The sequence below is a fragment of the Pseudophryne corroboree genome, chromosome 7, assembly GCF_028390025.1.
Source record: "Pseudophryne corroboree isolate aPseCor3 chromosome 7, aPseCor3.hap2, whole genome shotgun sequence".
Taxonomy (NCBI): domain Eukaryota; kingdom Metazoa; phylum Chordata; class Amphibia; order Anura; family Myobatrachidae; genus Pseudophryne; species Pseudophryne corroboree.
Window position 1 is genome coordinate 161,188,639 of NC_086450.1, and position 8,120 is coordinate 161,196,758.

At 43.3% G+C, this 8,120-nt stretch overlaps 2 pseudogenes; both read right to left on the bottom strand.

The window, feature by feature from the left end:
* Window positions 1-865: 865 nt before the first annotated feature.
* On the bottom strand, window positions 866-985 carry LOC134947036 (5S ribosomal RNA; annotated as a pseudogene).
* A 167-nt stretch (window positions 986-1,152) lies between these two features.
* LOC134946008 (5S ribosomal RNA) lies at window positions 1,153-1,272 on the bottom strand (annotated as a pseudogene).
* Between the last annotated feature and the right edge of the window lie 6,848 nt (window positions 1,273-8,120).

Sequence of the window (8,120 nt, forward strand, 5' to 3'; positions counted from 1 at the left end):
TTTTTCAGCTTTGTTCTATATATATATATAAAATATGACAAAAATGACAGCACTCTATGTCAATAACGATAAGCTCAGGTGCAAGGTCCTGGTGATTGATACAAACACTCACTTCTTTCAAAATAGAAAAAAGAATTAGACCAGCACTCACGTTTAGTAGGTGAAAAAAAGGGGTATTATTCCTGACAAACCATCTGGATATACCCACTGCTACAGTCCGCCCAACAGCTGTTTCAACGCTTCATGGTTTTCATCAGGGGCAATTGTCACTCTGCCCGGAGTCCTTTTAAGTAGCAGAGAGAGCGCTGAGAGTTTTGAAACCGGAAGTCCGTCACCGGGAGGCAGCGCGTCATAGCAGCTGCCTGATTGGCTACTTCCGCGCACGTGGGTTGCGTTGCCATAATAAACAAACCCGGCTTTCTCCTTAGTAACCCGCTCCGGCAGCGTGACGTAAGTGTAGTTCAGGCAGATCGGTATTCAGCGTACAGTGGCAGACAGGTGGAGTTGCTGCTGTCTATGTCTCCAGCCACAGGTTTGTCTGTGGAGTGATTAACCCCACAGTGTGCCAACAGCATGGAGAAATGACAGTCCAGAAATATAGACCAATCATCAATATAGATAAATTAAATAAAGGTGGACAAACTGTATTAACTTGCACAGCAAGGGTGTACCAGCACTCAGGGGATATAGTGCCTCAATCTCTATATGCAGTACAATGCCATTAACTGCTGAATCACAACAGTAAAAGTGGATGGTCACATATATTATAATAATATAAAAAGCCAATGTGAGAGACAATAATAATAAGTGCCGTGTAGTATCAAGAGCATAAAAAGAACGTCACCTGTGGGACAAAAATTGTCCCTTGGTACAATACCCAGTATTCCCATGTTGTCTCCATGCATGGTACTAACTGAGCCCAACACTGCTTAATTGCCAAGTTCGGATGGGATCGGATGGTTTCCAGTGTGGTATGATTGTATCAGACAAATGTGCTCCTATGCAATTAATACACAGTGTAAAAGTGTCATCCCTCATCTCTCAATTACATCACGCCACAGTCCCGTGTAGTAATATATAAGAATGGACACCACCATTAATGCCAGTGTCTGGGAGATAGTAGGGAGGGGTGGGGAAGGCACACCAAGTTCCTTGATACAACACCCAGTATTCCCACCTTGTCTCCAAGTGTGGTACTGACTAGGCCCATCACTGCTTAATTGCCAAGATCAGACGGGATCGGATGGGATCCAGTGTGGTATGGTAGTATCAATCTCCATGGTATGTGGGATAGGGGTGCATTGAGAATTAGGAACCACTTGTTGTACGGAGAGATACAGGAAAATCAAGGATCAGCAAGTGGCAATTGATGAAAACATGTCATTAATGATACAACATGACACACGGCGGTGTCTTTGAAAAATAAACCAAAAAGATTAGACTCTATACAGTAATATGTAGAGTCAGAGGAAGCATCCTAGGCGGAATTCTTCATTGAGCCCATTGGGGGCCAATGTTTGTAATCTATCAATCCATTGATGTTCTCTCTGTAGTAGAATTTTGTTGCGGTCACCACCCCTTTGGAGCGGTGGGATTTGGTCCAGAATGCAACACTTGAGTTGGTTGATAGTGTGTTTTGCTTCCCTAAAGTGTCTTGCCATGGGTAAATTTGAGAAGTCACTTGAGGCCCCACCTAGGGTGATGCTCTTCTTGATTGTGGAACGATGTTGGCTTAAGCGCTCCTTTAGCATTCTGCTAGTCTTTCCAACATAAAGCAGGTTGCACGGACATTTCAACACATAGACCACAAATTTACTGTTGCAGTCAAGTCTTTGTTTAATGGTATAAGTCTTGTTATCCTGAGGGTTAATAAACCGATTGCCAAGTAGCAAGAAAGGACAGTTTGGACAACCTGTGCATTTATAAACCCTTGTTTTGGTAGTCAACCAGTGAGAAGGTGTATTCTTTTTTCTCTTAGAGAAATCTGTTACAACAAGCATGTCTTTCAAGTTAGGTCCTCGTTTATATGCAAATCGTGGTGGTTGCGTGATGGCTTTTGCTAGACTTGGATCTGTGCTAATAAGATGCCAATGTTCATGGATCTTGTTGCGAATGAATTTAGAAGCAGTGGTATACATACTGACAAAATTAAATCTGTTGTTGTCTCTGTTGGGGGAAGTGTCTTTACTAGATAGGAGTTCCTCTCTCCTTATCTGGCCAATCTTTGTAAGTGCCAGATCAATCTCCTCCTTTGAGTATCCCCGATCGAGGAAGCGTTGGCTCATAGATTGTAAAGCTGAGGGTATAGCAGAAGGGTCAGAGGTGATACGTAACACCCTGAGGAGCTGTGAAAACGGTAAACCTCTTTTAAGTGGTGCCGGATGGAAACTTGTAGAGAGCAAAAGTGTGTTTCTGTCAGAGTCTTTACAGTGAATCCTGGTGGTCAGTGTGTTGTTGGAGAGGAGGATGGATACGTCTAAAAAATTGATTTCTGTTTTGCTAAACGTGAGGCTGAATCTAATGGTGCCAGGGAGTGAATTCAGATGATCAATAAAGGTCAGGAGTGTTTTTTCTCCCCCATGCCAGATGAAAAATAGATCATCAATATATCGAACATACGCTGTCAAAAACCGACCAAAGACAGGGTGACTTGTGATGTGTTCTCGTTCATACGCTGACATAAAGATGTTGGCGTATGCTAGGGCCATGTTCGACCCCATAGCAGTGCCCTGCTTTTGTTTGAAAAAACAATTTTCAAACAAAAAATAATTCTTGTTCAAAATAAGATTGATTAATAATATCATATATTCTGATGGAGGTCCAAAATACACGTCACTTTCAAGTGTAACCAATAGTGCATCATCAGGAATGTGTTTAAAGTCATCCAGTTTCTTAAGAAATCTGTTGTGTCCTCAATGTAACTAGCTGCACTTTTAGCAAGAGGTTGTAGATAAAAATCTACAAACTGTGAGAGTGGTTGACATAAAGATCCTCGTGCTGAAATAATTGGACGTCCGGGGGGCGTTGTCAATGATTTGTGGATTTTTGGTAGCGTATACAGGATTGGGGTTTTGGGATGATGTGTGGTCAGAAAGTCAGCAGTAGTCTGATTGATGTACCTGTTATTGACTCCCAAATTGATTATTGAGTCAATTTCCTTTTTGTACGTCCATGTGGGATCATAGGGGAGTTTTTGATAGCAAGTTGGATTAGACAATTGCCCATAGGCCTCTTGTATATAATAATCATAGTCAAGGAGGACTATGCCCCCTCCCTTATCCGCCGCCCTGATGACCAAGTGCTTATCATTCTGTAGAGATTTGATAGCAGCTCTTTCTTCCTTCGTGATATTGGAATAACTGGTCTTTTGCTCCTTTATGTAAGGCATCGTGTCTCTTTTAAGTACCCTTAAGAAGGTGTGGATTGAGGGATTAAGGGACGGTGGATCGAATTGGCTTGGTTTCTTTATTGGACATTGAAGTATAGTGGATGGAGCCATCGTGGTAGAGTCTGGACACTGAGAATTAGAGTAAAAGTCTTTTAAACGGAGTTGTCTTCCTAATTTGTAGAGGTCAACCTGCCAGTGGAAGCTATCCTGGCCAACCGTAGGTACAAATGACAGTCCCTTATTCAGAATGGAAAGTTCTTCATCAGTCAGTTCATGTTTGGATAAATTGAAGACCACTGATGTCTGTACCCTGTTCACAGTTATTTTCTTCTTCCTTTTTCTCCCTCCTCTACGGGTGGGTAAAGCGGGTTTTTTGGAGCCCTCCTGTTGCGTTCGGATCTAGAGAGATAAGTGGCCCCCTGTGCAGATGTAGATGGTGCATCAGAGTCACTTGCTGACGTTTGGGATCTGCTTTCAATGTCTGTAAACGGTGTAGTAGGTCTGCGTCCTCCACGTCTCTGTTGTGGTCTGTATTTGCGTGGCTCACTCCGTGAGACCCAGGGGTATACCCTGTTCTCTTTATAGTCCAGTTTAACCTGCTTATATTTGTTTTTCTTAAATTTTAACAGGTCTCCACGAAATTTGTCAATGTCTTTATTCAGTTTGGTGAACAGATCACAGTCAGGAGATTGTATTGTCCTAAATAGTTCTGACGCTTCTAATTCTGAAATGTCCCTTCTAATTTCAGTTAGATCTACGCCAGCCTGTTCAATTACAAGCAGCATTAGATCCTGGGAACATTTATTCAAGATGTTGCACCACTTCGTGCAAAAATCATTATTGTGCCTCCCCAGTGTGGGTTGGTTGTGTAATCTAAACCCTCTGGGGATAAGGGATTCTTTATAATATTGAGAGAGAGTTAGGCCATGTAGGTGTAGCTCAACCTCTCTCTTTCTAAGTCTGAGCAAATCATTTATGAATTCCTCTGGGCTATCCTTGTCAAAAGCCAAGGATTCAGTATCATCAAAGAGGATTCGTTCCGCGTCTGTTTTATCAAATTGGAGGACAGAGGCTAGATCCTTATTAACACTGGTAGACATTTATATACACCGGGGTATAATATATGATATGAAAAAATGAAAAAAAAAAAAAACGAAAAAACGTGAAAAGAGTACATAAATAGCAACAAAAAAATAGCTGTATGCAACTGACAAAAATACAGATCACTGTATGTTTCCAGAAAAATGATTAAATATTTAAATGAACAACAATGTTCCAAAAAAAGACAGAAAAATTGTGATCAATTGATCCCATCTGTGGAGATCATAACCACACTGACTGGTGCAAGTCAAAAAAAGTTGCAGATACAAAATATGACAAAAATGACAGCACTTTATGTCAATAACGATAAGCTCAGGTACAAGGTCCTGGTAATTATATATATATGGTCAGTATTGGACTGGGGCATGAAGGGCCCATCAAGGTAATGTAGTGGTAGGGGCCCATGTGCAGGGGTGTGGCCAGTCTCCAGAGATTTGGCTAACAATTATGCATGATAATGTACCAGATTAATAACACCAATGCACTGTAGAAAATACACCATAGTCCTATGCAGTATAAGGTAACATATATATATAACGTGTAATTCAAGTTCACATTCTGGAACCTGATCCTTAGAGAAGGAGGTGGGGCCCGAGGCAATGGGGCCCACCGGGGGGTGCCCCTGTGAGCCAGTCCTACCCTGTGTAAAGTGGTATAGCGGTGGTGGTGTAGTGGAACTTGCAGGGTCACTGGCCTCTGTAACACCATCTCTCTCCATTATGGAGACTCTCAAGGGCACCTGTTCTCACTATGGAGGATGGAGCTGAAAACAAGCAGTATGGCTACACATATACAGTAGTACACAAGGGTTGGATGTTGCACCTCCAGCAGTTCGGGGTCTTAGTGCCGCCAGATAGTGACAGCGCAGGGTGCTTTCACTTAACAAAAATGTCTAAATATTCCTGTGATTAGTTCTCACATAGGCTGCTCTAATACCTAGGCAATGATTGCTTTCTGAGTGTGTGCACTGTTTTACACTGAAAGAGCAATAAGATAATGTCATTGATGCTAATTCTTGATAACATACAATACAACCATCCAAAGTTACAAGATACATTATGTAATATGCCAATTACCTTTGTAAGTCAAAAATCAATATTTTCTTTGAGTGATGGGGATAATAGAGTGATAGTCAAGTACTGTATGTGCACAGAGTCAGCTGAGGTCACTAAGGAAAAGACAGTAGAATATTGGCTCTGATCCCAAAAATTGAAGACACCCTAGCAATGTTGTCTGTAATGGAGCAGTTCCCAACACCTAACCACCTATGTGGAGGCCGCAGTCATACATCCATGATGACATTGCAGGGTGTATGTCATTACATTGATTACCAGTGCTTGCACAGGTCACTATAGCAGCTTTTCCTGTGCAGTATGCTGTAGGTGGGCATATAAGATTGGCGTGCACATACAGGGGTGTTTTTACAGAGGAGGGTGCCCGTGTGCACCTTCGGGTTGCCCCCCCTCCTCTGAACAGCGCTGTAGACTCCAGCATTGTGCAGGAGTCTACTGCGCATGCACAGGTCTCCGGAAACATGTCACCCGCCATGATCGGGAGATCGATTTGGCTACCACTCATGAGCGGCTGCCATTTTGGTGGCGATTTCCACTGCGATCGCTGCGCCTGCCGCTGGACTCCGGTAAGGTAAGTATTTAAATGGGTGCAGTGTGTGTGGTGTGGGCTCACCCTTGACCTAGGGGCCTGTGTGCACAGCACACATTGCACCCATTATAGAAACGCCAATGAGTCATACACAATACTGTATATAGCCCTTAGTGTGTGCTTGCTGATATGCTGTCAGTGTGCACATGTTTGCAATAATGTGATAGGTCACAAAGAATAACCAGAGCATTAGATTGAGTTTTATAAGGCTTGGGCTAGACGCTCCATACTTTCTCTAGGACCTAGTTAGCAGATACACTATATAGGAGCAACAGAAAGTATAATCAAACAGACCTCTTTATATACAGATACACATAGTAACTAGGGTTGAAAAAAAGACAATTGTCCATTGAGTTCAACCTATCCGTGGTCCCCCATGCAGTCTTATTACAGGACTAGTTATTTTTATGTTAGGATTAGTTATATTAACTATAATGCGTGCCTACGCACCTTAACCCTGAATATCTTTATCCAATAGGAATTTATCTAACCCATTCTTAAAGGTGTTGACTGAGTCCGCCATTACTACTCTCTCAGGCAGGGAATTCCAAACACGTATTGTCCTTACTGTGAAAAAACCTTTTCGCCTCAATGTGTGGAAACTCCTCTCCTCTAAACTAAGCGAGTGACCACGTGTCCTCTGTGCAGATCTTATAGAAAACAGGCCCCTCCCAAGCTCTGTGTATTGACCCCTTATATATTTGTAGATGTTGATCATACACAGGATGAAACAAGCTGCATTCCTAACATGCTGCATTCCTAACATGCTGCTTTTAACTAGAGATGAGTGGGTTCAGTTCTCAATAGAACCGAACCATACCAAACTTCACGTCTTAAGCTCGTATCGGAGTCCGGCTCGTGTTTTCCCGCCAAACTCGGAGACCAGAATGAGGCAAAACGTCATCATCCCGCTGTCGGATTCTCGCAGGGTTTGGATACCATATAAGGAGCTGCGCATCGCTGCCATTTTCACTCCAGTCCTGGAGAGTGTAGTGAGAGGCCCTGGCCTAAGTTCATGACTAGGGGTTCAGCTTCACATGACGATGGAAGCCCTCATCCTCCCGCTAGAAAAATGAAAATAGTTAAGCTGGCCAAAGAACTGTGCGTTCTAAGATGGTATCACAAATCCCCAAGGAGGGTCCAAGTGTCTCGGCGGTTGCAATGCCTGTCATTCCCAACACTTGACGGGAAGAGGTGGCTCCTTCCACCATTTGCATGCCCTCTGCAAGTGCTGGAAGGAGCACCCACAGTCCAGTTCAAATTGAAGATGTCACTATTGAAATACAAAAGGATGAGGAAATGGGTGTTGGTGGCACTGAGGAGGAAGTTGACGAGGAGAATTCTGATGGTTGTTTGTTTAAATTAGGCACCCGGGGAGACACCTGTTGTCTGAGGGATGAATAAGCCCATTGTGATTCCTGGGCAAAATACCAAAAAAGCCACCTCTTTGGTGTGGAATTATTTCTCCACAAATCCAGACAACAGGTGTCAAGCCGTGTGTTGCCTCTGGCAATCTGTAATAAGTTGGGGTAAGGATGTTAACCACCTAGGAACATCCTCCCTTATACGTCACCTGCTGCGCATTCATCAGAAGTCAGTGTCAAGTTGTGAAACTGGGTAAGAGCGTAAGCAGTCTACTAAATCCCTTCTTCCTCTTGTACCCAAGCTCCTGCAAGCCACACCACCAACTCCCTCAACGTCAACTTCCTCCTCAGTCAGGAACGTCAGTAGTCCTGCAGGCCATGTCACTGGCAAGACTAAGGAGTCCTCTCCTAACCAGGATTACTTTGGAGGATCCTTGAGTGGTACCCCTACTTATGCTGTTGCTGCCGCTGCTGTTGTTGCTGCTGGGAGTCGATCATCATCCCAGAGGGTAAGTCAGAAGACCACTTGTACTACTTCAATTAAGCAATTGACTGTCCAACAGTCCTTTGTGAGGAAGATGAAATATGACAGCAGTCATCCTTTT